The following is an 8,292-nucleotide window of genomic DNA, read 5'->3' on the forward strand; positions in this document are numbered from 1 at the left end:
GAAGGGATAAGAAGGGTTGTAGTAAATTGTTTGCAAAGCACGACTGTAACAATTCTCCCTGCACTCGCGCTCTCATGCAGTCTCAAGCCACAGGGATTCTGGGATTGGCCATGTGAGCTGCTTTGGCAGAGGCTTGGAAAACACTGTCCTCTCTTGCTGCTCTTGGGATTCTTGCAACCACCACCCCTAGTGGGTGAGAAAAGATGAAACCCAGAGCGACAGAGCACAAGAGGCAATCCTACTTTATAAGGAAGGAGACTGAGGTTTCTAAAAGGTTGCATAGCAACCCACATGTGCCAACAGTCCCTGTAAATATCAGAGGTGACCATGTGTCCTCCCTGATGGGCAGGGGTCATCCTTTCATCACTTCTTGTCCTGCCTCACATAGGGTAGGTGCTCAATAAATGTTTGCTGTTCATAAACAGAAAAGCCATGCCCTCTACTAAGTAGGCCCCAAATCAAAGAAGCTTCGTAGAAATGTTCCAGGGAAGGTAGGAAGGCAAGGAAAGGCATCCCAGACAGCTTGAGTGACCAGGACAAACCAGGCAAGTTTTCCATGTGTCCAAGGCCCACACAGTCTAAGCCTTACATTGCTATCCCCATGAGAGCAAACTTCCTGCTGAAGGGATTCTAATGAAGATACTTATAGGCCTAGTGAGAATCAAAAGGAAGGCAACCATGAAAAACACCGTCTGGGGCTTGGAGCAGCCAGGGAGCTGAAAGAAACTGAATGGATCATACGATGTTGGGCCCTTCCTTAGATTAAGAGCGAGGATTCAATATCCAGAGCACAACATTTCTAAGCTTGGAGCAATTCCAAATAAAACTGTCTTTAGGAAGTTATGATTGGAGTAGCTCGTCATGCCTCACCTTCAGCCTCAGGTTTGTTGTGGAGGTAGAAAGAGTGCAGGTCTAGAATCAGAGAGACCTGAGTTTATGCCTGGGATCTGCAGCCGATCAGCTGTGCAACCCTGGGCAAGTAATTTAACTTCTCTAAGCCTTAGTTTTCCCATCTGTAAAACGGGGGTGAGCTCAGAGCAACAGCTCTATCGCTGCTGTGGCCTGGCCTGTTTGCCCTGTGAAGGCTTTCTCCTTTGGGTGACTATTAGTTCCCAATTAGCATCTGAAAGTGGGGAGGGGGGTGCAAGCTCTAGCAGCTGCCACCACCTGCCTGTGAGGAGCCTGAGGAAGCCCAGAGCAGCAGGCAACTTTGTTGGGACTTTGTAAAAATTAAAGGAGACTTTGTAAAGTGGAGTGGCTGGCACAGAGTAATTGCTCGTCAAATGGCAGTAGCTACAGTAAAGAGCATCGACTTATTGAGGCACAGGGCAATAACTGCAGGGATTGAACCAATTTCCAACTGCTGGGTTTCCATCTTGTATCTGAGACCCGAGAGCCTATGTTCCTCTCTCTGGACTCCCAAGTACCAACTCTAGACCCTTAGGTAGACACTAAACTCCGGGTGCCAGTGTCCAAGCCTGCTGACTGCCACGTGGCGCCTGTGACACTGGCTGCTTTGTGCCACTTCTCCAAGGCTGGCCTGGCTTGCTCTAAACTCTCTGTGGCATTCTGCCTGGGGCTGGCAAAGCTAGGCAGGGCAGGCAGGGGCACAGGAAGGGGGCAGTGGGGACCATGGAGGTAGTAATGGCATCTCAAACAAACCTGGCTCTGAGGTGCTTTTCATTTCCCAGGGCAGGCAAAACTTTTCACCGTGGTGAGTAAAAGAGAAGACAAGAAGGAGGCAAAGGAGGTCCCAGGGCCGAGGAGAGTCTTCAGGTTTATGCATTTACTGGCCTCCACCCTCCACTGTAACCCAAACAGGGGCCTTGGATTCTGCACTTGAGGCTGGGATGGGGCTCCCATGTGGGCGTTAGGAATGGGGTGAAATGCAATTCTATCAGAGACCTGTGCCGAAGGATGCTTCTGAGCTAGATTTGCAAAGCCTTCCTGAGAGATGATGAAGGGGCATTTTTAAACTACCCTGCAGGACTGAGGGAAAATTGCCTGCTGCTCTGGGCTTCCTCAGGCTCCTCACAGGCAGGTGGTGGCAGCTGCTAGAGCTTGCACCCCCCTCCCCACTTTCAGATGCTAATTGGGAACTAATAGTCACCCAAAGGAGAAAGCCTTCACAGGGCAAACAGGCCAGGCCACAGCAGCGATAGAGCTGTTGCACTGAGCCTGTCCCCAGAGCACTCTATAAATCCTAGCCCTGTGTTTGTTGTTGGGCTTAACCACACTGTGCCTCATTTTCCCTAACTGTAAAAAGGGAGCAACTGTAGTTCTTGCTCCAGGTGGGCCACCTGCAGCACAGGTTAACTTAAAATGAGCCAGCTACTCAATAGAACATAATTTATCCTATAAATATTTTCCAGGGTTTGCTCAACAACCAGGGGAGAAGCAAAGCTCTCTCTAAAAGGCGAGAATGAGCTCTGCTTTTACATGGCGATGTAAAATCCGGCCAAGGAAGGCTTTGTTTAGAAAAGCCACACTCCTGTGTTCAGCACAGCTTCGTGACTTCACAGCATAACCAGCTAAGAAATGATTAACCAAACAGGTTATATGAGTGATCCCTTGGTCAGGACCTACCTCGCCCAGGTGAGAATTAACGTGCATAAAAAGTTAGAGGCCTGCCCTAGTCGGATTGGCCAGTGGCTAGAGTGTCAGCCTTGGGGCTTAAGGGTCCCTGTTCAATTCCGGCCAAGGACATGTACCTTGGTTGCAGGCTTCATCCCAGCCCAGATGGGAGGCAACCAATCAATGTGTCTCTCTCACACCAATGTTTTTTTTCCTCTCTCTCTCCCTTCCATTCTCTCTGAAAAGCAATGGAAAAAATATCCTCAGATGAGGGGGGAAAAAAAAGAGTTAGAGGCCTGATCTGAAGGGTGCCTGCCTTGTCCCATAGCATGTCCCTGCTGTGCTCTTTGTCTGGGGATTCCCTCCTATAAAACGGACCCCAACATCACACCCTACTGGGAAGTGGGCTGAGGGGGCACAAGGGGGCCACGGTACCTGTGACCATATGAAGTCAGAGAAAAGCTAGGAGAGATCTTACAAATGCTCGCTGGCAGGACTGGCCCATGGTGGGAGGACACCTGCTGTACCCAGGTCCTTCTTCTCTTCTGCTCTCAGCAGCAGGGTCTCGGACACCTGGAGAAGAGCAAAGCCCAAAGGAGGCAGTGTCAGGAGTTCATCAGTCTCGTGCATATCTTCACCAACTGGGAGCCTAAACACCGATACCGAGGACCTTGGGTGGAGTAGAGGCCCCTGTTTCCAGGAAAAAACTGTAATTCCAAGTAAAATGTCATAGGTTTCTGGCAGGATATTATTCTAGAAGAAAGTCCTTGGAGCCTATCTGCAGGTGGTGCCTCATCACCAACTACAGTCTCCTCTGCTTAAGATGAGGCCTAAAAAGGATTGTGCCACCTTAGCCAGTGTGGCTCGGTTTGTTGGGTCTTGTGCACCAAAAGGTTGCTGGTTCAATTCCAGGTCAGGGCACATGCCTGATTTTCGGGCTCTATCCCTGGAAGGTAGCCGATTGATGTTGCACTCTCACATCAGTGTTTCTCTCTCTTTCTCCCTCTCTCCCCTCTCCCTTCTTCTCTCTTTAAAAATCAATAATATGTGTATATATACATATATATACACATACATATATATACATATATATATTAAAGGGTTGTGCTTTGGGGAGGAAATAAAATAGAAAATGAAACTTGGTAATCTATCATAAATTCTTAACTGGGCAGGTCACTGTGGACAGTCATGCCTCAGGCCTATAACTTCTTTAGTGAAAAGTTTTAAGCCAGAATGTCCATTGTTCTGGTGCATCTAGTTTAGCACATCTTTGAAATACCAGAGGTAATATCCCTGCAAGGGGATATTAACCCTCAGGAGAGCACATAATCTTGGTAACTATCCTGTAATCTAATCCCTGCCTTGCTTTCTCCAATCTCCCATATGTCCCCTCCTTAATTTCATATCTATAGAAGAAACTGCAAAACTGTTATTCCCTGGAGCATTCAAGATCTTCCTCCCTGGCATATGTCACCAATTTGGCTCAAATAAACTCTTATAAAAACATTTTTTTAAAGAAGGAAATTAACCAAAATAGCTTCAAAAGGCAACACTTCAGAAGTGTGATCTTCATTACAGTGTCATTTTTTCCCATGTCTGATGGAAACAGGATAGGAAGGATCTCTGGGTAAAAGTTATTTTTCTCATTATAAAAGCAATGCAAACTCATCACCAAAATCATCAGAAAATACAGGCAACCCTGGGCAAATACAGGCAAATAGTTTAAGAATTAAAATCACCTTTACTCCTATAGAAATAAGTTCTATTAACATTTTGGTATATATCCTTCCTGATATTTTTCTCTGGATAACTACATAGCAATAACAACACAAAAATAGACACATGCCCTTTATTTAAATCTACTTTTTTTAAAAACTTTTTTTAACTCTACTTTTTTTCCCATGGAATAATATATTAAGAAAATCTTTCCATGTCAATAAATACAGATCCCATCAACTTTATTGGTTACACTAGGTAGAGATTTTGTAATTCATCTATAGAAAGATTAACTCAAAAGTCCTTATTCAATAAATGTCAGATATAAGTCAAAATGTCTTGCACTTTTATTAAGTCTCTATCATATCCTGAGCAGCTTCCAGATGTTATGTGATTTGCCTAACAATTAGAGTGTTGCAAAAGTCCACAAGCCTCCCTACTATTTAAGGCCTTTTCAGCTCTAAGAAAGTTAGCCAAGAGTCCAGCCTTCTAACACTGGCATAACCCTGGGCACCCAGCCACTGAACCCAACAGCCCAGGGTTGGTGAATTCTGCCAGAGCTTGTCTTGGCAGGATCCCTGTCACCCCTAACATCCCAAACCCTCCCTGGCTCAGCTCAAAGGCATAAAGCAAAATTTGTGTGTGGGGTTGTCACTTATTTACAAAATCAAAATTTGATTTAAAGCTCATACTTAATAATCCCAAGGGGATCTGGAAGAGAGAAGACAGAAATTTGTTGTTACATACAAATATCAGTACTAGTTTTTTATTTACTTGATAAGCACACACCCTCCTCAACTAGAGGAAAATCCCCCAGAGTGCAGGGACATAATAGGTGTTGAACGCAGCCTAAAGGTCAACGTTGGCATTGAATGCAGCCTCAGTGGCTTAGTTTGAAACCCCACTGAGCCATGTAATACCTTTTACTCTGGAAAAGTTACATAACGTACCTGAACTTCAGTTTTTTCTATTGTAGAAGGGGAATAATGACAGTAATAATAGAGCCACACAGGAATGTGAGGTGTGTGTACGTAAACAGAGGACTTTGAATAGTGCTTGGCACCTAGTATGTACTCAATATATGTTACTTAACAATTATTATTGTTAATCAGCAATTTCACTGAAACTCAAAACAGTTATGAAAGCAAAAAGAACTCTTACTAAGTGTCATAATGGCTTATAAATGGAGTGTGGAAGGAAAAGGAGGCCACATACTAAGCCTCACAAGCTCAGGGGAGCCTGCACGGTGGCCTTACAAACTCAGAGACCTAAAGTAACCACACAGGATAGTCTGAAATGAAAACTTCCTAACTAAAAGCAGGTCAAGGTAGGTAGTCATGTTCTAGCTGGTATCTTTCCTGACAAAGGTCAATCTTTACCTTAACTGAGCCTGACTATTGTCTTTTTGCATCTAGGATTACATTACCAAAGGGTAATTTCCTTTTTTCCCCCAGAGCCCTAAGGGCACAACCTCAGAAGTGATTACAAATCCCTGATTGTTATTATTATCATGTTAATTGTTGACTGTTAACTATCTTATACCCACCTATGTAAAAAAAGTATGTGTCTAGTCCTTTTATTTTTTATCCAGTCCCAGAGATTTCTCCCCTTTGTTTCTCCCGCCTCCTTAATCTATCACCAATGAGCTTCATGTAACCCTCTTACTGTTCCCCTTTGATTCTGATGTATAAAATAAGTGGTAAACCTGCCATCTTCAGGAGCATTTTCTCAATTCATTGAGATTTTGCTTTCCGGCAATTGTCGTCAGTTTGGCTCAAATAAACCCATAAAAATTTTTATAGTTTGGATGTTTCTTACATTGACAGGAAGCACAGCCTATTCAGAGGTGGTTAAAACAATGGGTTCACAGGAGAGTTCGGCCAAGATGGCTGTGTAGGTAAACTCGGTACTCACATTTTCCCACAATCACATCAAAATTACAACTAAATGACTGAACAACCATCGTTCACAACCACCTGAAATCTAACTGAACAGAACTCTTATAACTAAGGATATACAGAAGAAGCCACACTGAGAATGGTAGGAGGAGCAGAGACACAGAATGGGCTGGTCCCACAACCATGTGTGGCAGGTAAATGTGGGAAGGAGTATCTCTGATGCAGAGGTCCCCCCTGAGGAACATGTATTCCCAGCCCCACACCAGGTTCCCCAGCTCAGGATTCCAATGCCAGGAAGAGAAGTCCCCATAACTTCTGGCTATAAAAACCAGCGGGGATTGTGGCTGAGTGAGACAGAGGCTGCTGGAGTCTCAGGCAGTTCCTCTTAAGGGGGCCGTGCACGGACTTACTAGTACTCGCTCCCTCCGAGCTCAAGCACTGGGGCTCCAGGAACATATGGGGACAAACTGAATAGTCTGGCATCAGGGTGAGGGCTAGTGAGGCAGCTTTTTCCCAGGCAGAAGTGTTGGCAGAGGCCATTGTTCCTTTTCTGGGCCCTCCCCTAACAAAGCTGGCAGGCGGGCACCACAGCTGAGTTTCCACCAACCTAACTGACACTGGTGACCCAGCCCTGGTGATTCCTGAGACTCCACCCCACCCAACATGCAGGTTCACCCAAGCTATTTCCGGTGACCTTTCCATAAAAATGGCCTATCTTGGCTCATGTTGCAGATTCCTAAAATCTCTCAAACAAGTAGTATCTGGCCTCAGTGTATCTCGTATCTCTTGCTAAGTGGCCCAGGTCCAGCAATAGTGGTAGCCAACCTTGGTTTGCAGCTTGGCCTCTCCTAGGCCAAGTACAAGTACAGGTAGCAGCCATCTGCAGATCACTTTGTAGCTCATGCCAGGTAGCCCCAGGCAGAACACAGGTGGAGGTTGACCTTGGCCTGCACCACCCAGTAGGCTCCAGAGTCAGTGCACCCAATGGACAGCTTCAGATCACCCCAGAGCACCACCTAACTACCGCCATGAATGACACACTCCAAGGGCAAACTCAGCAGGCACCAGAGCCCCACTGAAGTGAGTCCTGCTCCACAGGGTCAGCCCTTGCACAGCAGATCCTCCATGGTGGTGAGGGCCAGTTCTCGATGATCAGCTGGGGGTAAATCCCTCCCATTGATTTGCCAATAGCAATAAAGGCTCAACTGCCACATGAGAGTGCACACAGCCCACACAAGGGGACACAGCCCACATGAGGGGGCACACCAGGAGCACCCAGATCGGGTGACAAGGAGGCTGAGCCACTGGACCTACAGGACACCTACTACATAAAGCCACTCTACCAAGCCCAGGAAATGTAGCAGCTCTGCCTAATACATAGAAACAAACACAGGGAGGCAACCAAAATGAGGAGACAAAGAAACATGTCCCAAATGAAAGAACAGAACAAAACTCCAGAAAAAGAACTAAAAAATAATGGAGACAAGCAATTAACCAGATGCAGAGTTCAAAACTCTGGTCATAAGCATGCACAATGAACTTAGGGGAAGAGTAGTTGAACTCAGTGAGAACTTCAACAAAGAGATAGGAAACATAAAAATGGATATAGAAAACGTAAAAGAAAGAACCAGTCAGAAAAGAATATAATAACTGAAATGAAGAATACATTACAGGGAATCAACAGTGGAGTAGATGAAGCAGAAAATCAAATCAGCCATTTGGAAGCAGAAAATACTCAATCAGACCAGCAAAAAGAAAAAAGAATCCAAAAAATGAGGATAGTATACGGAGCCTCTGGAACAACTTCAAGCATACCAACGTTAGCATCATGGGGTTGCCAAAAGGAGAAAAGAGAGACCAAAGAATTGACCTGGTGAAGGAAATAGATATACAAGTCCAGGAAGCACAGAAAGTCCCAAACAAAATAAATCCAAAGAGGCTCACACCAAGACTCATCATAATTAAAGCGCCAAAGGTTAAAGACAAAGAGAGAATTTTAAAAGCAGCAAGAGAAAAGCAGTTACCACAAGGGAGCTTTCATAAGACTGTCAGCTGATTTTTCAAAAGAAACTTTGCAGGCCAGAAGGGATTGGCATGAAGTATT

The sequence above is a fragment of the Miniopterus natalensis genome, chromosome 14 (genome assembly GCF_054644295.1).
Source record: "Miniopterus natalensis isolate mMinNat1 chromosome 14, mMinNat1.hap1, whole genome shotgun sequence".
Lineage (NCBI taxonomy): Eukaryota > Metazoa > Chordata > Mammalia > Chiroptera > Miniopteridae > Miniopterus > Miniopterus natalensis.